This window comes from Haliotis rufescens, unplaced genomic scaffold (assembly GCF_023055435.1).
Source record: "Haliotis rufescens isolate VD_foot unplaced genomic scaffold, xgHalRufe1.0.p SCAF_16, whole genome shotgun sequence".
In the NCBI taxonomy this organism is placed as follows: Eukaryota; Metazoa; Mollusca; class Gastropoda; order Lepetellida; family Haliotidae; genus Haliotis; species Haliotis rufescens.
The window spans coordinates 1885107-1910818 of record NW_025963846.1 but is presented as its reverse complement, the minus strand read 5'-3'; the positions used below and the strand labels follow the sequence as shown (position 1 = coordinate 1910818).

Below are 25712 nucleotides of genomic sequence, written 5' to 3'. Positions count from 1 at the left end.
TCCCCCCTCCCTCTGTGATGTTCCCCCTTCTTCACATCCCCCCTGCCTCTGTGATGTTCCCCCTTCTTCACATCCCCCCCTCCCTCTGTGATGTTCCCCCTTCTTCACATCCCCCCTCCCTCTGTGATGTTCCCCCTTCTTCACATCCCCCCTGCCTCTGTGATGTTCCCCCTTCTTCACATCCCCCCTCCCTCTGTGACACACACACACACACACACACTAACACTAACACTAACACACTAACACACTAACACACACTAACACACTAACACACACACACACACACACTAACACACGCACTAACACACTCCTCCTCCCTCTCTCCCCCCAATCCTCCCCCCACCCACCCACCCCCAAATTCATGCACGTCATTATAAGCACAATAATCTTGAATGAGATGACGTAAACTCCATGTCACCACCCTCTGATGATGTTGTATTTGAGGTATCTCATTTTCTTATGATTCCCAATTTGTGATATTTTATGATTCTAAGAACCTTTTTGTATTGTAATGGAATGTTTTATTTTCAGAACTGACCGTTAAAGGACAAGTTTCCACAAGAAGCATGTGTATGTATAAGCCAAGATGTTACTGTCAGTGGTCACTCTGTTTAACTGATACTGTCAGGGATGAAGTGTAGGATCCGTAGCTGAGCTGTCTGCTGACCAGTGTTCTGACAATACTTGCTTATGCAGCCATTTTCTGGACATTGCTGATATGGCTATTAGCCGTAATTGTGCTCATGTCCTTGTTTGTTTGTTTGTTTGTTTAACACCGCACTCAGCAATAATACAGCTATGTGACGGCAGGCTGTAAATAATCGAGTGTTGACCAGGCAATTCAATGATTTATATCATAAGCATCGATCAATGCAGTTGGGATACGATGACATGCATCAACCAAGTCAGCGAGCCTGACCACCCGATCTCGTAAATCACCTCGTACGACAAGCATAGTCGCCTTTTACTGCCAGCATTGGTTGCTGAAGACCTATTCCACTCCAGATCTTCACGGGTCCCATGTGCTGGCATCAGCACTTGTCAGTAGTAGCCATATCATCAGCATCAGCTGATGCCCAATAATGGCAAAGCCAATTTTTCATTGAACAATTTAAGATATTAAATATTTTGCAACAGATTGCAGTCATGTCAGCGTTTGACATTAACTTTCACACATCCAACATGACAGTGACCTCAGGATGGGAGATTTAATGGTGACACCTTTCATGCAGTTATCAATTATAAATCTGTGATGTGAAATGTTTTCTGACCAAATGACCCTATTAGAGACATTTCCTCTGGCCTCATGTTTTGTGAATGATTTCAGGGATTATTTTGTCACGACAGTTTGCCTTTAGAATTCAAATCTGAAATATCACACACACACACACACACACACACACACACACACACACACACACACACACACACACACAAACACACAAACACACACACACACACACACACACACACACACACACAAACACACATCGCTCGTGAACGAAATACTCTTGGACGCGACATTAAAGCCCATTCCACCTCACCTCAGGGCGGTCGGGTAGCCTAGTGGTTAAAGCGTTGGCTCGTCACGCCGAAGACCCGGGTTCGATTCCCGACATGGGTACAATGTGTGAAGCCCATTTCTGGTGTCCCCCGCCGTGATATTGCTGGAATATTGCTAAAAGCGGCGTAAAACCATACTCACTCACTCACTCCACCTCACCTCATACTGGCCAGAAACAAAAATATCTGAAAACACCCAAGCAAGTCTACATTTCTTCACTTTCTGAAATTGAACAGATTCTCTAGGTTCATTTTTTTTATAACAATGAAATATTTATCATTTCAGAGACTAGATTTTTATCAAATAGAAATGTCTTTTCTGTATATATACTTCTTAATAGAATAGATATCACCCGATTTTTTCATGTGACTCTAATTATCTGATTAACTGTAGTCATATGAAAAAGTAAGGCATTTTTTTATGTTCTTCTAGCAGTATCATGATTAAAAAAGGACTTACTGTTACAAAAAGTTTCTACCACTGACTTGGAATGCAATGACCATGTTTTCTTGTGCTCAATGCTCACTTGTTTCTATTATTGCTGCTGTGGATGTCTTTTGATGACTTACACGATATATTCCCTCTACTCCTCCCACACCAACCCCATTCTCTACTCCCCATGAAAGTAGGCCCTGTGCTTCCCATGTAGACTTGCACTTAATTGTCTCAAAGCAAAGTGCAAAGTGCATCTCTCACTGTCGAGGGCACGGGTGGCCCAGTCATCTAAGGCCATGCAATTCACTGTGCAGAGTTGTGTCCCTTTGGCACACCAGAAACCTATGATTGTAGGTTCGAATCCCGGTTCGCCCCAATCATGTTTCTAGGTTTGTCAGCACCATACCCGTGCTTGTGGGTTTCACCGAAGTGGTAAACGTCTGAGACCTGCATCACTTTGGGCTTTCCTCCCAAATTAAGCTGACACGCCGTTATATAACTGGAAATACTGTTAAAAGCGGCGTTAACCCAAATCACTCACTCACTCACTCACAGTCAGCTCAAGTTCAAGGAACTATTATATCATGAATTGGACTGCAAAGGAAATCTTTCACAAGTAATATGATATTTTAAGCTTTTTTTACTTGATCTTTGATGTTTAACCTCAGTAGACAATGATGGAGCTCTTTTCCTATCAATTACTTTGATGATGGACCTATTTGAATATAAATATAGCTACAAGTCCCTTTCCATATCCAATAGAAATCTCATCTTAAAGTAGAATAGTACGATTCCGACTATATCATGAGCACGTGTTTATGAATCACTATCATAAAGTAATGATACCAGGTGTTCGTGAAAAGGTGAGCATATCCTGCCCTACCAGTGGCACCCATCACAAACACATGCAAAGGCAATTCAATTGCTCACTTGAAAAGCACAGGAACATATGGTACTAGTCAAATAGGGAATTGCATCAGAAATCATTTTTGTCACCGATGCGTCAAATTCGGAAATGTCCTGCACATGTCTTTGTTGGTTGGTTTGTTGTTTTACGCCGCACTCAGCAATATTCCAGCTATATGACGGCGGTCTGTAAATAATCGAGTCTGGACCAGATAATCCAGTGATTAAAATCATGAGCATCGATCCACGCAATTTGGACCGATGACATGCATCAACCAAGTCAGCGAGCCTGACCACCCGATCCCGTTAGTCACCTTTTACGACAAGCATAGTCGCCTTTTACGGCAAGCATTGGTTGCTGAAGACCTATTCTAACCCGGTTCTGCACATGTCTACCATAACACATGTTACCAGTCCACACAAAAAGCAAGTCTTCTGCAACCGAGACATGGATAAATTCTGTGGAAAAATGACATATTTACTAACATACAGACTCATAGTTCACCCTCTATGAATAAACATTAATGTGTTTTATTCCTTTTGTTATTCCATAGAGAGTCTTTGTCATTCAGTATCTTTTCATCAAAGGCAGAGTTACAGATAAGCAACATATTTGCGTAAAATGGCCTCCAAAAATATTCAAAACCCAATTACTTTTAATCAACTTGTGTACAGAAACGCATGCATTAAATGAAGAACTCAAATTATAAAAACAGCTCGCGTAAATACCCAATGAAGCTTTTGCGGCATGCGTACAAAGGAGCTAAATTCTGAAACACAATTACGAGCTAATTTACTTTCCGAGTCAAGCCGATATATTTGGAACAGTTATATACATCTAAAACATTATTTTTTTAATTCTTAAAATGTTCACTATGATGAATACATGAGTGAAAACATATTGGTTACCCAATAAAAAATCTAATAACCCAATTAAAATTCATGTAGAAAACCTTGAGTAAAAACTCAATTGATCAAAAAGTTATCTGGAACTCTGAAAGGACATAAACAGATACACAAAACAGTACTCTTTCTTAATCAACAGAGGCCCATCAGTTTGGGGAAGTTATAATTAGGTGATAGATAAATGTGCTTGAGTTGATCCTGGTGGAATTGTATACTTGCCCTGGACATGAATTTCATAACCCAAAGAGTCACCAAAGAGTGAGGTGCCCGTGCAAGGTGCACAGGGAACACATTTGCCATGCATCGTGACGAGGCAACTCACACAGTGTTATCACAGTTGGGCATAGACCTAAGCAGAACCGGGTTAGAATTGGTCTTCAGCAACCCATGCTTGTCCCTGTGAAGAACAGGGTTAGAATTGGTCTTCAGCAACCCATGCTTGTCCCCGTAAAGAACCTAAGTTAGAATTGGTTTTCAGCAACCCATGCTTGTCCCTGTGAAGAACAGGGTGAGAATTGGTCCTCAGCAATCCTTGCTTGTCCCTGTGAAGAACCTGGCTAGAATTGGTCTTTAGCAACCCTTGCTTGTCCCTGTGAAGAACTGGGCTAGAATTGGTCTTCAGCAGCCCATGCTTGTCCCTGTGAAGAACTGGGTTAGAATTGGTCCTCAGCAATCCTTGCTTGTCCCTGTGAAGAACAGGGCTAGAATTGGTCTTCAGCAGCCCATACTTATTGTAAGAGGTGACGGGAACGGGGGTTCAAGCATGCTGACTTGGTTCATGCATGTCATCGCATTCCAATTTTGTGGATTGATGCTCATGATATCAATCACAGGATTGTCTAGTCCAGGCTCGATTATTTACAGACCGTCTCCATAAAACTGTAATATTGCTGAGTGCGACGTTATCAAATTCCCCATTTCAACAACAGCACCACCTGAACTCATGTTATATTCATTATTGTTCATTTCACCATCATCAAATACCTTTATAGATGTCATCCTATTGTTGTAAGATTTCTTCAAATAGTTGAAAAAGCACAAAGTCAGTCACTAGCATCCATGGTGGGGGCATTCCGGGGAATGTTCTTGACCTTCCGGGAGCATGCCCTGGACTTTCTAACATAACTAAACAGTGTTAAATCACCAAAGATTTATGAACATCCAATTAAAATGCATCTAATGTTGATTTATGGCTGGTTAAAAGTCACAATTTTCAAATGTCACTGACTTCAGTTGCTTGCATGCTGCACGTGGTCTTTCTCTTGCCCGCTGTCTTCATTGAAGTTATATACCACGACCACTGCATTTTTTCTCTATAATGTATCCCAATGTTGTTGTTTTTCTATGTTGTATTTGGGCCAGTCGGGTAGCCTAGTGGTTAAAACATTCGCTCGTTACGCCGAAGACCCGGGTTCGATTCCCGACGTGGGTACAATGTGTGAAGCCCAATTCTGGTGTTCCCCAGTGTGATATTGCTGGAATATTGCTAAAAGCGGCGTAAAACCATTCTCACTCACTCACTATCTTGTATTTCTTGCATTTAGATAGTTCATAAGTTAGCTGGGGGCACGGGTGGCCCAGTCGTCTAAGGCGCCGCGATTCACTGTGCAGAGTTGCGTCCCTTGGGCACGCCAGAAACCTATGATTGTGGGTTCGAATCCCAGTTCGCCCCGATTATGTTTCTAGGTTTGTCAGCTCCATACCCGTGCTTGTGGGTTTCACCGAAGTGGTAAACGTCTGAGACCTGCATCACTTCGAGCTTTCCTCCCACATTAAGCTGACACGCCGTGATATAACTGGAATACTGTTAAAAGCGGCGTTAAACCCAACTCACTCACTTACTCACTCATAAGTTAGCTAAAACACTCATCGGTTTGGGTTGGAAATGTAAAGCCCAGAGGGCTTTTACTCACTCGCAATGTTACAATTTCAACCACGACTGAGAAGGAGTGTTCTAACTATAACATAAACCGTTCACCTCGAGAAATCACCGTGTGCAAATCAAATAGCAAGGACAATTTATCTTAAAAGCTCTGGATTTTGCCCATGTGCAGTTAAATTGTCAAACATGTCTATTCAGATACCCCCCTGTCATGTCAGGTTATACTGGATCGGAACCATCTGGGAGCTGTGGCTCCCTTGGAGACAGCATCTCACAAGTTGCCTGGATTTGCTGACTTTCCAAGACAGGTAACCTGATCATATGTGATCAAGATCTCTTTGTCTTGGAGATCTACATGTTGGCATGCTGTCGTCGGAGGCCTTTTGGGGGGTGTTATTGCTGTCTGTTATATGAACGTTGACACTGGCTCCTACATTATTAGGTGGCCTTAGCGCCTGTTTAGTTTTATTTGTGAGTGTTGATGTTAAGCATGTTAGGTGACAGTTTGACGTTTTTGTAGATGAACTAACTTTGTGATTGTTCTTGTTTGTCGTGATTTTTGTCTCAGTGTGAGTTTCTTGTACGGCCGGTGTGATTTAATCCATTTTATGTCAATTAAAATTAATATTTTTAGCATGAATTCCTTTATTACAATAGTACGGAAGCGTAGTAGGGCCATGGTGAATTTTTGTTGTTGTCTAAGTATCTCCTACGTAGGACTTAGTATCTCCTACGTAGGATTTAGTATCTCCTACGTAGGACTTAGTATCTCCTACGTAGGACTTAGTATCTCCTACGTAGGACTTACTATCTCCTAGGTAGGACTTAGTATCTCCTACGTAGGACTTAGTATCTCCTACGTAGGACTTAGTATCTCCTACGTAGGACTTAGTATCTCCTACGTAGGACTTACTATCTCCTACATAGGACTTAGTATCTCCTACGTAGGACTTAGTATCTCCTACGTAGGACTTACTATCTCCTACGTAGGACTTAGTATCTCCTATGTAGGACTTACTATCTCCTACTTAGGACTTACTATCTCCTACTTAGGACTTAGTATCTCCTACGTAGGACTTACTATCTCCTACGTTGGACTTAGTATTTCCTATGTAGGACTTACTATCTCCTACGTAGGACTTAGTATGGACTAGAATAACTATCTCCTACGTAGGTCTTAGTATCTTAGTATTACAATAGCACAGAAGTGTAGTAGGGCCATGGTGAATTTTTGTTTTTGTCTAAGTATCTCCTACGTAGGACTTAGTATCTCCTATGTAGGACTTACTATCTCCTACATAGGACTTAGTATCTCCTATTTAGGACTTAGTATCTCCTACGTAGGACTTAGTATCTCCTACGTAGGACTTGGTATCTCCTACGTAGGACTTAGTATGGCCTAGAATTACTATCTCCTACGTAGGACTTAGATATTAATCACTAACATGAAAGAACTACCGGGTTCGATTCCCGACATGGGTACAATGTGTGAAGCCCATTTCTGGTGTCCCCCGCCCTGATATTGCTGGAATATTGCTAAAAGAGGCGTAAAAAAAACCCTCACTCACTCACTCACTCCATTATGCAACAAGCAAACGTCATTTTCCAACAAGACAACACCCGACCTCACGCACCAAGACTGACAGGAATCACAACATCCAGGTCCTGCCATGGCCCTCGATCCAGGTCTCTAGATTTAAACCCAATCGCACATTTATGAGATGCACTGGATCAACGACTGCGAGCACGTCAGCAACAACCACAGAACCTCCGACAGTTGGTGCAAGCACTGCAGATTGGATGAACATTCCCCTGGCCACAATTCGGGATCTGTTTGCTTCCAAGGGACGACGATGCCTGTCAGTTTTGGACTACAACGGTGGCCATACAAGTTAATGAGAACAGATGACCTTCACCTTGAAAGAGACCGCCTCCGTGGTCTAGTGGTAGAGCGTCCGCCCGGAGAGCGGAAGGACCGGGGTTCGATCCCCGGCCGCGTCATACCAAAAGACGTTAAAAGATGGTACTTGTTGTTACCCTGTGTGGCGCTCGGCATTAAGGGGTTAAAACAAGGACTGGTCTGCTCGGAGTCAGTATACTGTGTCTGAGTGGGGTATTCATGTTAAACTGCGGCATGGTATCTCAGTGAGCTAGCACTATAAATCGGCATCAGTCCGGTCTAGTACAAGCAGCCACACACACACACACACACACACACACACACACACACACGTGCATGCACGTCGCTATATAAGTGCAATAATCTTGGACGCGACGTTAAACCCAATTTCACATCACCTCACCTCACCATGAAAGTCTGCTGTTCCATGGGTGCCATTTGGAACCCTGGGTCAATGACAATGCTGTCTGCCAATTTTGAACAACCGATTACCATCTGTTACAAAAATTAAATTATTAGATACATAAAATATACAGCTAAAATCATTATTCGTTTCTTTTTAGGCAGAGAATATAACACAAATTACAGAGGATTGATTTTAGATCAGATGAATTCAAATGTATCCCAAGAAGTCTTTTAATTGGGAGTGACATTTCTGTAACCGTTCTATGTCATGTGATCTTCACGAAAACTGCCCTGTACTGAAATTTTGTGGTGTAGTACTTTGTAATGAGTGAGTGAGTTGGGTTTAACACCGCTTTTAACAGCATTCCCGTTATATCGTGGCGTGTCAGCTTAATGTGTGAGGAAAGCCCGAAGTGATGCAGGTCTCAGACGTTTACCACTTCGGTGAAACCCACGAGCACGGGTATGGTGCTGACAAACCTAGAAACATAATCGGGGCGAACCGGGATTTGAACCCCCAGTCATAGGTTTCTGGCGTGCCAAAGGGACGCAACTCTGCACAGCGAATCATGGCACCTTAGACGACTAGGGCCACCCATGCCCCCCTTTGTAATCAAGTCAAAGAAGAGTCTTGTGAGTTCTGAAGGTGAAACTTGTAGACATTAGTTCCTTGGAGGACAATAGAGCACTGCAGCTACACTCTATTGTTGAGGCTGTATTTGTGAACATACTTCTACCTTGGTGAGTCGACAGCCTCCGTGGTCTAGTGGTAGAGCGTCCACCCTGAGAACGGAAGGTCTGGGGTTCGATCCCCGACTGCGTCATACCAAAAAAACGTTAAAAGAAGGTACTTGTTGTTACCCTGTCTGGCACTCGGCATTAAGGGGCTAAAACAAGGACGGGTCGGCTCGGAGTCAGTATACTGTGTCTGAGTGGGGTATTCATGTTAAACTGCGGCATGGTATCTCAGTGGGCTAGCACTATATATCGGCATCAGTCCGGACTAGTACAAGCAGCCACACACACACACACACGTGCATGCATGTCGCTATATAAGTGCAATAATCTTGGACGTGACGTTAAACCCAGTTTCACCTCACCTCACCTTGGTGAGTCATGCATGCTTTCAGTATTCAGTAAGTCCTCATCAGTCTGCCCTATCTATCAGTTAGGTATTGGCACGTTAGTGGCAAACTCTTGTTAGGTATTGGCAGTTGCAAGATGACTTTATACTGTTGCTGACTTTGTTTTCGTGTGTGGAAAGTGCTTGATTTAGTGTGTATGTTTCAAGACATGATTTGGCCTGTATTGATCGAGAAATTATTTTTCTACTTCAACTTTTTCGGGGTTGTTTAAGATCTTAAAGATGAGTATAATCTAACACTGATCACCTTCATCTGCAATCATCTGCCTCCATCTAACCTCATCATATTCACATACCTACATCCCCTAACCTACCCTCATCTACCCACATCTATCCTGGACTACATACATCCCATGAAGATCCTGGGTAGAATAGGTCTTCAGCAACCCATGCTTGCCATCAAAGGCGACTCTTCTTGTCGTAAGAGGCAACTAATGGGATCAAGTGTTCAGGCTCGCTGACTTAGTTGATGCATGTCATCGTGTCCCAACTGCGTGGATTGATGCTCATGATGTCAATCACTGGACTGTCTGGTCCAGACTCGATTATTTACGGACCACCGTCATATAGCTGGAATATTGCTGAGTGCGGCGTTAAACAACGAACAAACAAACAAACAAAACATTTACCCTCATTTACCCTCAAATATATACATCTACCCAGACCTACCCTTACCTTCTCACATCTACCCTCATCCACAATGAGGGCGGTCGGGTAACCATAGTGGTTAAAGTGTTCTCTCTTCAAACTGAAGACCCGGGTTCGATTCCCGACATGGGTACAAAGTGTGAAGCCCATTTCTGGTGTCCCCCGCTGTGATATTGCTGGAATATTGCTAAAAGCGGCGTAAAAAAACCATACTCACTCACTCACTCACTCACTCATCCACACTGATCTACAGTCATCTACCCTGACCTACTCTTGCCAATTCATCTATCCTCATCTACCATGACCTACTCTGACCTACCCTTGCCAATTCACCTACCCTCATCTACCCAACCTTCATACATCTACCTTGACCTACCCTCACCTTCTCACATCTACCCTCGTCTACATTCATTTACCCTCATCTACCCTAACCTACTCTGACCTACCCTTGCTAATTCACCTACCCTCATCTACCCGACCTTCATACATCTACCCTGACCTACCCTCGGGGCGGTTCGGGTGGCCTAGTGGTTAAAGCGTTCGCTCGTCACGCCGAAGACCCGGGTTCGATTCCCGACATGGGTACAATGTGTGAAGCCCATTTCTGGTGTCCCCCGCCGTGATATTGCTGGAATATTGCTTAAAGCGGCGTAAAACCATACTCACTCACTCACTCACTCACTCACTCACTCACTCACTCACTCACTCACTCACTGACCTACCCTCACCTTCTCACATCTACCCTCATCCACACTGATCTACAGTCATCTACCATGACCTACTCTGACCTACCCTTGCCAAGTCACCTTCCTACATCTACCCTCACCTTCCTACATTCACCATTATCTACCCTCACCTGCCCACACTGACTTGCCAATCTTGGACCAGTGGAAACTGCTGAAGGTTCCTGTAAGTTTTTGGTACAGCTTAAAAAAAATCATTGTAAACATTGTCTTTCTCTGAAACAGCAGCCAAATAGGCTGAATCTTCTCATTGATGTATCGACCTTCAGGCTTCATTTGCACGTTTTAAATGTTTTTTCTTCCAAACCACAACATCCAATAAGGTGAAATTTGGTAGGCAAGGTAATGACTGTTATATTTAGTTCGTTTCAAGTGTTTACCTCGGCTTCACCAGTGTGCAATAAATGTGATAATCGGTCACTTTCACTTCGCTCCTCCCCAGGATTAATTGGAACAGATGATATACCCTGCTGCAAACTTTATCTGCCAAAAATCTCTAGCATCAGGACTCCAGATAATGTTTAGAGCATTAACTCACAAATTATCATTCTCATGGCTTATTGAAAGTCTTTGATTTAGTTTTTAATTTAATTTTACTGCTTTTGGTTCAGTAAATTGGGTATTTTTACAGCCATGAGTAGATATTTAAAAACAATTCTGAAAATTTGTTTCAGGTGATTCTTTATTATCCCCCCCGGCATATAATGCGGGGGGATATAGCGATCAGCCAGTCTGTCTGTCCGTCCGTCCGTCCGTCCGTCCATAATCATTTCCTTTTCCGGAGCAGAACTCGAAAATAATTCAGTGTATTTGATTGAAACTTGGCATATCTATCAGTCACATACTGAAGTTGTGCCTTTTGCTATTTAGGAATTTTAGAAATTTTTATTTTTTACGCTTCCATGGTAATAAGTTGGACTTAGGTTCTATAAGGGTGGCGTAACTCAAAAACTGTTAAATACTTTCTTACAAAACTTTGCATGTCTACCAGGCACATACTGAACTGGTGCCTTTTGCTATTTAGGAATTTTTTATTTTTTTATTTTTACGTTTCCATGGCAACAAGTTGGATTTAAGTTTTCATATAGGGTGGGTTCACTTATGGAGTATAACAAATAAACTGTTAAATATTTCCTTGCCAAACATTGCATGTCCATATATAAAGTACATACTGAACAGGTGCCATTTGATATTAAGGAGTTTTAGAAATGTTTATTTTAGAATTTCCATTGCAGCTATTTTGACATGGGCTAAGAGAAATGTTGGGTCAGTTACCTGGTTTGGGACCATAACGTGTTAAAATGGGTGGGGGATATAGATGACTTCGTTGACTATACGCTTGTTTCTTGTAATTTGTCATTTGTTTGCATAAAAAAACAACACAGAAACACACGTTCTACTTTTCTTTTCATGATCTTTTGTTGGTAAACAATGTATGCTTCTTCAAGAACATTCAACTCTTGACTCATTACATACAGAATTGCACATTTACTTGTAGTTACTTTACAGACAGCAGCCGGGGGGATATGTCATCTTTCTGATGACTCTTATTTGTGTCTGTTCATGTGCTGCCCAAGGGCGTAATGTGTCGCATAAATGACACAATTGCCATATGTCTAATTAACAATGAGTGAGACATGAGACCTGTTCTATGCATTATTCCCTGCAGTAGAGGTCATGTATCTGTGACGTGTGTATGTCAGGAAATACTTTGGGTAGTTACGTAGGCTGTTGGGGTTAAGAAACTGTATTTGTATTTGTAAGCGAGCAGCTCAAAATTACCCGATAATTGGGCAATGGAAATTTTTATACAAGAACACTACTTATCTGGTTTGTTTGTTTTGTGTTTAACACCACACTCAGCAATATTCCAGCTATTGCAATATATAATAACGTCTTTATGCGATAATATATGCTGGAGTGTGTATATAGTAACGGATAGTCTTTATTTAAGAAATAAACGTTGAGTGGGAGTTGTTTATCGTACAATTAAACATTGCAGGGAGAATAAACCCCATGTGGTTTATTTTTCCTGCAGTGTTTTATTGTATGATAAACAACAACCATGAGTTGTTTATTTCTTATATGAGATATCAAAATTTTGTACAGTCTCTATAAGGATGTTGATAAAATGTACAAACTTTAAAAATGTTAACCCCTATTTAAATAATGATGACTCCCTCAATAGTCAATTTTATGACAAACTTATGAGAATATGTTTTGGGGTGTTGTAGCTGTAGAACAATGTAGACAAGGCAGTGGTCTAATGCTAGTTCACTCACTCACTCAACCAGTCACTCCAACACTATCTCAAACACTCATTCAACCAGTCACTGACTCAAACACTCACTCAACCAATCTACCAGTCACTGAAACACTCACTCAAACACATGCTCAAATATTTATATACAAAAACACTCATTCAATCTGTAATAAACGCACTCATTCAAATACACAAGCAGTGTTTCGACCAGTCTCACTCACTCACTCACTCACTCACTCACTCGCCCACATGCTCGTTCTCCCGCCCGCCTGCTCGCTCACTCACTCACTCACTCACTCACTCACTCACTCACCCACCTCACTCACTCACTCACTCACTCCCCCCCCCCCCCCCCCCCCACACACACACACTTTTTACTCACTTATTTGCTCAGATTGTCATCATGAACAAAATACTAAGTGAAGAGGAAATCCCACTCAAGATCTGACATCTCTCTGTCAGTGAAAACTTCCTAAATAAACACATATGTCATCCCAAGTATCCTCTAAAACTCAAACATTCAAATTACATGCCTTGTCGAATAATGTGAAGATGACAAACTTACACATGGCAGCAACATGAGAAGCAAGTATTCTAGACTCTCTCCCTCCCCCTGACAGACACTCGCATCACTCAATTGTCATCAAAACAAATATTGCAATCCTATTCCCAAAAGGAGAAACAGGACCTGATGAAGCCAGTGATCTGTGGACAAGGCAGTTGGAGAGCTTGTCCCTGTTGGCCTGTCCAATTTATATACCTCCATTCCACGAGCACTCAGCATTGGAGGTGACACAGGAAGAGATGCTTCCAGGCCCAAACAATATTGACTTACCATTACGACTCTCACACAGGCCTGATGTTACGGAGCCAACACTTTGCAGGCTATTTGTAGACCTGCGACAAGCGCGGATCTTCTTGGCGGGATGCACAGCCAAGACAGTCATTAGTCGGAGATGTTGCAAAGCCAGCAGGATTGCAGTTCAAGATAATTTGCGTTTCCAGTTTTTTTTGAGACGTGGAATGAAATTTGACTATTTAAACTTCTGGAAACGATTTAGGAGCAGGTGATATAGTTTTGTTCTTTGTTGATTCGAAGGAGTTGGATGTCTATCTGGATGATCGTCGGTGATGTTTTCGGGGGTTGTTTAATTCCTGGAATAGAACATGAGCACTGTGAAAGTTTTAATTGGTTGTTGATAAGGATATAATGGGATGGAGGGAGTTAAGGCAGGTGGCATATGGTTGCATTGATCGATTGTTTGCATCAGCTAATTGTCTTCTTGTGTTTATATTGTCTGTGTATTACTGTAAGAGTCTTCTTGTCTCGAAATGGTATTACGCTAATTAGAAAAGACAAAACAATCCAGCAAATCCATGGGTGTCCTTCTTTGTGATATGGAACTCTAACTCTGCTCTGTTGCCCTTGCACTGGCTTGTTCATATATAATTTAAAAGCTGATTTGTTTGTCCATGCAGACTTGATATTTTGATTTCCATGCAGTCAAAATCAGTGAAGAAACTTACGGTTAGATTCGTTTTGTCCTCTTTGAGGAACCTGTGTAAATATTACCCTTTTCTAAAGTGCTCTTTTCAATATTGATATAAATGTTTGGGAATCGTCAGCCCAATGTCTCAGTGGGAAACTCACTAGGGTAGAATATACAATTGACTATATCATCCTCAATCTCTTGGTTATGGTACAGGCAAATGTTTTTGTTTGTTCCAACATTATTGCTTATTATTTTTATTATTGAAGAAAGCAAGACTTCATTGTTGTGCATCGTCCTCCCTGATAACAGTCTTAAAATGTTATGTATGTATTTTAAATATTCCATAAATCACATTTCAACTTATGCATTATTTATGGACCTTGTTTTGAATCCTTTTCAGTTTGAATTTGATTTTACGACAGCATGTAAGAGACCTACCATTTGATATTCTGTGGCTGGGGGAGGGAGGGTTTGCAAAACCAAATTTATGTTTTTGTTATAACTATGAGCCAAAAGTTTTTTTGGTTTGAACAAACACATTGCAACAATGTAATTTTTGTGGCAGCTAATTTTATTTTCCCCCGACAATATGAAGGATAATTAGTTTTTCAAATTCTCCCCCCCCCCCCCCCCCCCCCCCCTTGCAGAATATCAAATGGTCAACAGTAAATAGTAATTGATATAATGACCAACATCCACCACCATCAGGATGTGTTGCCACACAATGAAACAATTCTCTTAACCTGATCACCTGATCCATTTTGAGCACCCAAAGCAACAGAGCCAATAACTCTGTTGGAGTCCTCTGGCAACATGTGGGGATTCTGGGTGAGAATAGGTCCCTTGCCACCTTCGCTCCATCCATCCATCCATCCATCCATCCATCCATCCCCCCACCCACCCATCCATCCATCCATCCATCCACCCACCCACCCACCCATCCATCCATCCATCCACCCACCCATCCATCCATCCATCCACCCATCCATCCACCCACCCATCCATCATCCATCCATCCATCCATCCATCCATCTCCATCACACCATTCGCATATGATGACATACTGATTCTAATCCTCATCTGTCCACATCCATCAGCCATTGTGACCACGAATTCCCCTTCGAAATCTCTTTGACAAGCATTGGTTAATCAATGGGGTCGAGTTGTTCTGCGTGAAAATCCTTGGAGGGAAGTTTCAGCTGGACATTGCTTGAGCTTCAAATAGTTTCAACAACCCTGATTAGTCTCTCTGACTGAGAGTCATGTATCTCAATCTATAAAACAACATAAAACTTCACGCGGGAATTCCTAGAGAAACATTATTTCACATTTGATTTTATAGTTACTGCACCCCTGAGAATACCAGACACTACTGCTTTGTAAATAATAGATGTCTTGCTGTTGTGAGATTAACCATGTCTTAGTAGTGATGACATTTTTTTACTCAGGAGGGCAATAAGATGTAGAGAGGATTATCCTGTTTTTCCAAAGAAAAACATCACCTTGCATTATTCTGTCACTTGTGTCTCTCTAACTCCTTCCTGTTCATGTGTGAAACTAACAACTCAACCTTCTTGACCTGCTAACACATTCTTGAAACCTTTTTCTCCTTCTTTTTTTCTCCATCTTCTTGACTTGGTTCTGCCTTGTTCTTGTCTATATCTTCTTGCATGGCTTCATCAACCCGTTTAATCTGCTGCCTTCTATTCTTGGTTTACGCTTCACTTTATTACCAACTTATTGGTTCACCAACTCACACTGTTGTACATCCAACCACTCACTGGTACATCCAACCACTCACTGGTTCATCCATCCACCCACTGGTTCATCCATCCACTCACTGGTTCATTCATCCACCCACTGGTTCATCCATCCACTCACTGGTTCATCCATCCACCCACTGGTTCATCCATCCACTGGTTCATCCACCCACTCACTCACTGATTTATCCATCCATTTGTTCATCCACCCACTCACTCACTGGTTCATCCACCCTCTCACTGGTTCATCCATCCACTCACTGGTTCATCCCACTACTCACTGGTTCATCCACCCACTCACTGGTTCATCCAGCCACTCACTGGTTCATCCACCCACTGGTTCATCCAGCCACTCACTGGTTCATACACTCACTGGTTCATCCACCCACTGGTTCATCCACCCACTCACTGGTTCATCCATCCACTCACTGGTTCATACACTCACTGGTTCATCCACCCACTGGTTCATCCACCCACTCACTGGTTCATACACTCACTGGTTCATCCACCCACTGGTTCATCCACCCACTCACTGGTTCATCCATCCACTCACTGGTTCATACACTCACTGGTTCATCAACCCACTGGTTCATCCATCCACTCACTGGTTCATACACCCACTGGTTCATCCACCCACTCACTGGTTCATCCATCCACTCACTGGTTCATACACTCACTGGTTCATCCACCCACTGGTTCATCCACCCACTCACTGGTTCATCCATGCACTCACTGGTTCATCCACCCACTGGTTCATCCACCCACTCACTGGTTCATCCATCCACTCACTGGTTCATCCACTCACTGGTTCATCCACCCACTGGTTCATCCACCCACTCACTGGTTCATCCATCCACTCACTGGCTCATCCACCCACTGGTTCATCCACCCACTCACTGGTTCATCCACCCACTCACTGGTTCATCCACCCACTCACTGGTTCATCCATCCACCCACTGGTTCATCCACCCACTCACTGGTTCATCCACCCACTCACTGGTTCATCCATCCACCCACTGATTCATCCATCCACTCACTGGTTCATCCATCCACTCACTGGTTCATCCACTCACTCACTGGTTCATCCACCCACTCACTGGTTCATCCACTCACTGGTTCATCCACCCGCTCACTGGTTCATCCATCCACTCACTGGTTCATCCACCCACTCACTGGTTCATCTATCCACTCACTGGTTCATCCACCCACTCACTGGTTCATCCACCAACTCACTGGTTCATCTATCCACTCACTGGTTCATCCACCCACTCACTGGTTCATCCACCCACTCACTGGTTCATCTATCCACTCACTGGTTCATCCACCCACTCACTGGTTCATCCACCAACTCACTGGTTCATCCATTCACTCACTGGTTCATCCACTTACTGGTTCATCCACCCACTGGTTCATCCACCCACTCACTGGTTCATCCATCCACTCACTGGTTCATCCACCCACTGGTTCATCCACCCACTCACTGGTTCATCCACCCACTCACTGGTTCATCCACCCACTCACTGGTTCATCCATCCACCCACTGGTTCATCCACCCACTCACTGGTTCATCCACCCACTCACTGGTTCATCCATCCACCCACTGATTCATCCATCCACTCACTGGTTCATCCATCCACTCACTGGTTCATCCACTCACTCACTGGTTCATCCACCCACTCACTGGTTCATCCACTCACTGGTTCATCCACCCACTCACTGGTTCATCCATCCACTCACTGGTTCATCCACCCACTCACTGGTTCATCTATCCATTCACTGGTTCATCCACCCACTCACTGGTTCATCCACCAACTCACTGGTTCATCTATCCACTCACTGGTTCATCCATCCACTCACTGGTTCATCCACCCACTCACTGGTTCATCCACCAACTCACTGGTTCATCCATTCACTCACTGGTTCATCCACTTACTGGTTCATCCACCCACTGGTTCATCCACCCACTCACTGGTTCATCCACCCACTGGTTCATCCACCCACTCACTGGTTCATCCACCCACTCACTGGTTCATCCATCCACTCACTGGTTCATCCACCCACTCACTGGTTCATCCACCCACTCACTGGTTCATCCATCCACTCACTGGTTCATCCACCCACTGGTTCATCCATCCACCCACTGGTTCATCCACCAACTCACTGGTTCATCCATCCACTCACTGGTTCATCCACCCACTGGTTCATCCACCCACTCACTGGTTCATCCACCAACTCACTGGTTCATCCACCCACTCACTGGTTCATCCACCCACTCACTGGTTCATCCACCCACTCACTGGTTCATCCACCCACTCACTGGTTCATCCATCCACTCACTGGTTCATCCACCCACTGGTTCATCCATCCACCCACTGGTTCATCCACCAACTCACTGGTTCATCTATCCACTCACTGGTTCATCCACCCACTGGTTCATCCACCCACTCACTGGTTCATCCACCCACTCACTGGTTCATCCACCCACTCACTGGTTCATCCATCCACTCACTGGTTCATCCACCCACTCACTGGTTCATCCACCCACTCACTGGTTCATCCATCCACTCACTGGTTCATCCATCCACTGGTTCATCCATCCACCCACTGGTTCATCCACCAACTCACTGGTTCATCCATCCACTCACTGGTTCATCCACCCACTGGTTCATCCACCCACTCACTGGTTCATCCACCAACTCACTGGTTCATCCACCCACTCACTGGTTCATCCACCCACTCACTGGTTCATCCAGCCACTCACTGGTTCATCCACCCACTCACTGGTTCATCCATCCACTCACTGGTTCATCCACCCACTGGTTCATCCATCCACCCACTGGTTCATCCACCAACTCACTGGTTCATCTATCCACTCACTGGTTCATCCACTCACTGGTTCATTCATCCACTCACTGGTTCATCCATCCACTCACTGGTTCATCCACCCACTCACTGGTTCATCCACCCACTCACTGGTTCATCCACCCACTCACTGGTTCATCCACCCACCCACTGGTTCATCCATCCACCCACTGGTTCATCCACCCACTCACTGGTTCATCCATCCACTCTCTTTGTTTTATCCACTCACTGGTTCATCCACCCACTGGTTCATCCATCCACTCACTGGTTCATCCACCCACTCACTGGTTCATCCATCCACTCACTGGTTCATCAACCCACTCACTGGTTCATCCATCCACTCACTGGTTCATCCACCCACTCACTGGTTCATCCACCCACTCACTGGTTCATCCACCCACTCACTGGTTCATCCACCCACTCACTGGTTCATCAACCCACTCACTGGTTCATCCATCCACTCACTGGTTCATCCACCCACTCACTGGTTCATCCACCCACTCACTGGTTCATCCACCCACTGGTTCATCCACCCACTCACCGGTTCATCCACCCACTGGTTCACCCACCCACTCACTGGTTCATCCACCCACTGGTTCATCCACCCACTCACTGTCTCATCCACCCACTGGTTCATCCATCCACTCACTGGTTCATCCACCCACTCACTGGTTCATCCACCCACTCACTGGTTCATCCATCCACTCACTGGTTCATCCACCCACTCACTGGTTCATCCACCCACTCACTGGTTCATCCACCCACCCACTGGTTCATCCATCCACCCACTGGTTCATCCACCCACTCACTGGTTCATCCATCCACTCTCTTTGTTTTATCCACTCACTGGTTCATCCACCCACTGGTTCATCCATCCACTCACTGGTTCATCCACCCACTCACTGGTTCATCCATCCACTCACTGGTTCATCACCTCACCTCACTGGTTCATCCGTCCACTCACTGGTTCATCCACTCACTGGTTCATCCACCCACTGGTTCATCCACCCACTCACTGGCTCATCCACCCACTGGTTCATCCACCCACTCACCGGTTCATCCACCCACTGGTTCACCCACCCACTCACTGGTTCATCCACCCACTGGTTCATCCACCCACTCACTGTCTCATCCACCCACTGGTTCATCCATCCACCCACTGGTTCATCCATCCACCCACTCACTGGTTCACCCACCCACTCACTGGTTCATCTATCCACATCTCATGTTCCAGTTCTCACACACTGGTTCACCTACCCATAAACACACACTGTTAAAATAATTTATGGATTTGCTGTTTTTGATATTTTATTTCATTACTTTATAAATAGAAACAAAAGCAAAGTGCAAACAGTTTGAATCCACACACCATATTTTCACAAAACTTTGCTAGTTTTTGTCCACCTCTAATTATCAGTTTATGCTCGGCTAATGTAGAATTCCTGTATTTTCAAAATGTCCGTGTCAGTTTATTTAAAACTATGATGAGAAACAAAAGATCAAGCTGTGTTTCAGCTCTTTAAAGGAATCATCGACACAATGTTAAGCAATGTTTCAACGTCATTGTAAAGGGAAAAGAACAAGTTTCATGTTTGTCCTGAACACAAAAAAACAGCTGAGTTGGCTGTTTGGGTACATGCAACTGTGTAAATTTAATGTTAAATTTAGAAAAACAGGGCCATCCCAACATTCATTACTGCCAATTTTTCTGTTTAGTCATCCCATTTGCATGTCTTGTGTCGATAAAAATAGCAGTTAGCTATTGACATGGCTTTTAAGTTTTTGATTCAGTGAGTTCTGAACACAAGGATTTTTCAATCAACATCATTTACCTGAAAGTGAATATTTTACAAAGTCAGCAATTTTCCAGCGATGTAACATCAGTCGATTTATATTTTAGCTTCAGGTCAGATAAATCAGTGATCAATAGCATGAGTCAAAATTCACCTTATTTGGCTATAATGACACACACAAAAGCCAGATCTTCCTCAGTGTCAGTTTAGGCCAGGTTCACACAGTGCCGATTACGGCTCCCGTTTAAGATCAGACGGCGCTACAACACGAAAAGTGAAAAAGTCGGATTACTATCCTCGATGATCTGGAATGTTCTGTCATTGTCTGAACTCACTGATTGCATCCAGATTTTGCCGAATGTGAACTTCTTTGTCGGTTCACTGTCCGGTCACTGTCGGATCGCATTCGGGAGAATCGGGATGCTGTTGGGACAGATTCGGTCGTTTTTTACCATGCGGAAGATTCAAATCGGATCAGATTTGGATTGAGAATGGGGGAATCGGGACGAATTCGGCTGGAAACGGCTGAATTGGGACGCTTCCTGAACAATATCTGATTGTGAATTTCCCGCCATAAATCACAGGATCTTGATCAGACTTTTGACAAATTTTAATCGGGAATGGTCCTCTCAATGTGTGACTGAGCCCTAAATACAGTGACCAACAGCACACTCGGAACCTATTCTGCCCATTCATCCTGATGGGTTGGAAATTACTCAAAAATATTTGTTTGAGATATCAATGACAAAAATGATGCAATTCCCTATTTTGACTTGTACGATATGTTCCCGTGTTTTTTCAGGTGAACAATTGACCTGCCTGTGCATGTGTTTGTGATGGGTGCAGCTGGTGGGGCAGAATAGCTCACCTTTTAGTATATAGTGGTTAAAGTGATAGGTCTGTTTCAAGAACTGAATCGAATTTGGGGCAGTGGTGTAGTGTGGTGGTTAAAGCGTATGATCGTCACAACGAAGACTCGGGTTCGATTCCCAGGATGTGTGAAGCCTATTGCTGGTGTCTGCCACCATGATATTCCTGGAATATAGCTATTCATGGCTTAAAACCATACTCACTCACTCACTGAAACCGAATTCAAAATGTATCAATATCAGAATAATTAAGCGACAAAACCCTATTCCATATTCATGAGCAATCTCTGCCAAATACAGAGTGGATGGTACGATTCCGACTATATCACAAACATGTGTTTATGAATGACTATCAAATAGTAATGATACCAGGTGTTTGTGAACTCCTTCTTTAAAACCACTACACCCAATACCATGATAAGCTCTTTGTGAACTCTATAATGGTGGGTAACAACACGTACCATCTTTTAACATCTTTTGGTATGACGCGGCCGGGGATCAAACCTCATACCTTCCGCACTCTGGGTGGACACTCTACCACAAGGTGAGGTGAGGTGAAATTGGGTTTAATGTCGCGTCCAAGATTATTGCACTTATATAGCGATGTGCATGTACGTGTGTATGTGTGTGGCTGCTTGTACTAGTCCGGACTGATGCCGATTTATAGTGCTAGCTCACTGAGATACTATGCCGCAGGTTAACATGAATACCCCACTCAGACACAGTATACTGACTCCGAGCCGACCAGTCCTTGTTTTAGCCCCTTAATGCCGAGCGCCAGACAGGGTAACAACAAGTACCATCTTTTAACGTCTTTTGGTATGACGTGGCCGGGGATCAAACCTCATACCTTCCGCACTCTGGGTGGACACTCTACCACAAGACCACAGAGGCGGTTCTACCACAAGACCACAGAGGCAGCTCTACCACAAGACCACGGAGGCGGTCCTGGCTGTGAAGCCAGATGGTGTGGTTACTTCTTCAAAACCATGGAGTCAAACAAACTGCCTGTTTCCATCTGCTCTTGCCTTCTGAAAGACTACATTGTAGACTGATTACCCAAAATCAGGTTAGCTATCTGGGGACCAACCATTTGATATACCCTTGTTACAGAAAGACTTGGGGTGGTCGGGTAGCCTAGTGGTTAAAGTGTTCGCTCGTCACGCCGAAGACCCGATTCCTGACATGGGTACAAAGTGTGAAGCCCATTTCTGGTGTCCCCCGCCATGATATTGCTGGAATATTGCTAAAAGCGGCTTAAAACCATACTCACTCACTAACTCACTAACTCACTCACTCACTCACTCACTCACTCACTCACTCACTCACTCACTCACTCCAGAAAGACTAAGTTTTTGTCCACTGCTTCAAGGAATATGGTACATATTCTTTTCTAAAAGAGGACTAATTTTCCATTTTTTACATGAAAAAATTGAGGCAATTCTGTTCATATTTTTTAGTAACATATTTTTTAATAAGTGATAAAAGAGCCACCACCCCACCAAGTACATTTAATGAATTGTCCTTTACTCACATGGTCCAATACCAGGACATGGTTCCTCGTTGGTAAAGACATCATCAAAGTCATCATTGCCAAGATGCCTCTGTTCAAGAATGCAGCATATTGGGCTTCATGTATTTCTCCCCTCTCTGAGCTTCAGTCATTGAAAACCTACAATTTAGGATTGCCAGACCAAGTGGTGGTTGTATGTCTGCTTGTTGAAGTCGTTCAACTTTAAAATCATGTCTCAAAAGGTGCAATTTCTGAAATGGGTTTTCTGTGGTTGGTGCGGAGGTGGTGTCATTCTTTCAGTTTTTCGATGGATATATATGGGGTTTAAAATTGGAAATGTCTGGAAAAGGAGAATTATGTAGGAATTGATGAATTTATTGTCAAATCAGTCATCTTGTTTTAAAACTTGAAGCTTTTATTCTGTTGCAAATTGGGAGGGTTTTTGAGTGTCTCGTGAAACTCATGAGGAACGTTTCCGCCTCGTGAAAGTAACTTTCTGATTCTTCTGAAGTTATTTGGTCAGGATCTTTTGTTGTAAGCCATACATCATTTGCTGGGACTTGAAAAAGGGCACGACATGGCTACATTTACATCGATTCCAAAATTAAGGCTCAAGGAGCCAATTGGTTGTTAAACATGTGTTTCTTTCTCAAGGAAAGCTGTTTAAAGTACAGGGTAGAACTCATGCATATGTATTCTTTTTTCTAAGAATGGCAGCTTCAAAAGTGTAATGTACAGCGCCACAAATTGGATCAGAAAGGTCTGTTCTGTGTGTCTTAGCGGATATTTCAAGTTCCTGTAAATGCACCTGATATCGTACTTAGAAAATCGCCAATAAACTTGAAACATATTTAATAAACATTCCCCCTACTTATCCTTTTAATTGCTATTCTTTAAGACATCTTGTCCTCGCCTGCCAATAGAAACCGGAAAATGGAATAAATCTCTGTTGAATGAACGTTAATGCAAGTTGTGTGATAGTTTTGACATCGGTGATGAATTCCACTATGTTTTCAAATGTAAATATTTCAATGAACAAAGGGTCATGTACATCCCAAAACACTATTTGAATTGACCAAATATATTACAACGCCAGCAATTACCTAACTGCCATAAGATATCTGTCCAAAAGAGACTATGTAAATTTGTTCACATTACAATTAAAATTGTAAGAACTCCATAACCTCCATACAATCGCGTCTGGACCAGACAATCCAGTGATTGACATCATGAGCATCGATCCATGCAATTGGGATACGATGACATGCATCAACCAAGGCAACGAATCTGACAACCCGATCCCGTTAGTCGCCTCGTACGACAAGCATAGTCGCCTTTTACGGCAAGCATGGGTTGCTGAAGACCTATTCTACCCCGGAATCTTCACGGATCTCATTTGACTGATTGAAGACATGGTGGTTATATTTGAAGCCTCATTTTGGCCGTTACTCTGTATGTGTGATTATGAATCGTATGCGGAATACGGAACAACATATGCAGAGGACATGATATGCATTTTGTATGAAAGATCCTTGCTATTGTGTTTCTAAAAAGTGCACACAGAATTCCAATCCAACTTTAAACATGGCCCCAATATTTCTTCATTATTCGAGTGGGGGCATGGGTGGCCCAGTCGTCTAAGGCGCCGCGATCCGCTGTGCAGAGTTGCATCCCTTGCGTACCTATGATTGTGAGTTCGAATCCTGGTTCGCCCCGATTATGTTTCTAGGTTTGTCGGCACCATACCCGTGCATGTGGGTTTCACCGAAGTGGTAAACGTCTTGAGACCTGCATCACTTCGGGCTTTCCTCCCACATAAAGCTGACACGCCGTGATATAACTGGAATACTGTTAAAAGCGGCGTTAAACCCAACTCACTCACTCATAATTCGAGTGAGCTACAGAACCTTGAAATTCTACTATTGGGGATATATTATTTGTTTTAAGTTTTTAAATTTGTGTTAAAAGTATGTTTGAATTAGAAAACTTCACTTTTTGTCATTTCCAGTGATTTGCCTCGGATTCCAAACTTAAGTGCCTTTGGCAGGCAATTAGGGAAAAATGAGTTTGTTCGAAATTGGGATTCCTTTTGAAGTTCTTTCTTTCCAAAATTCAGAGGTCTAGTAACATTGAATTTAACATTGCATTCAATGCAATAATGTTAAACTAAGCATTAAAGCCTCTTCATCTATATTGGTCCCGTGAAAAAGTCAGTGAAATACAAGTCAGCTTGACAAAACCATAACATTAGATGTAAGTTCAATGCCATGAATTTGAAAATGTTTTTTCCAGTTTGGAAATTTTGACAGATATTTGCAGATATGTTGCCAAATATCTGCCTCTACCCAGGTCTAGATAAATCCCTGGTTTCTGTGAAATATGTTTTCTTTTGAAAAGGTCTGGCTTCAAACAAATTATTTTGGCAGGAGTGAATTGGGCTGTTTATTTCACTTTGAACAATATGTCTGTTTTATCACAGGATGTCAACTTAATGTGGGAAGAAATCCTGAAGTGACACGGATGTTCAAACCCTTGACCTGCTAATCCTGACACAGCTAAGGGGAGCAACTCTGCACAGCCTTAGATTACTGGTACACTCATGTGCCTTAGTTTCTAAAGATTCAAT

The 25712-nt window shown here is 43.2% G+C and overlaps 1 protein-coding gene across 1 annotated transcript in view; it reads left to right on the top strand.

The window, feature by feature from the left end:
• LOC124144883 overlaps positions 1–25712 on the top strand; it is a 381519-nt gene that overhangs the window by 273830 nt on the left and 81977 nt on the right. Inside the window, exon 7 of the transcript XR_007221550.1 lies at positions 532–570. The gene's annotated coding sequence lies outside the window, so the exon portion shown is untranslated. The remainder of the gene's footprint in view (positions 1–531; positions 571–25712) is intronic.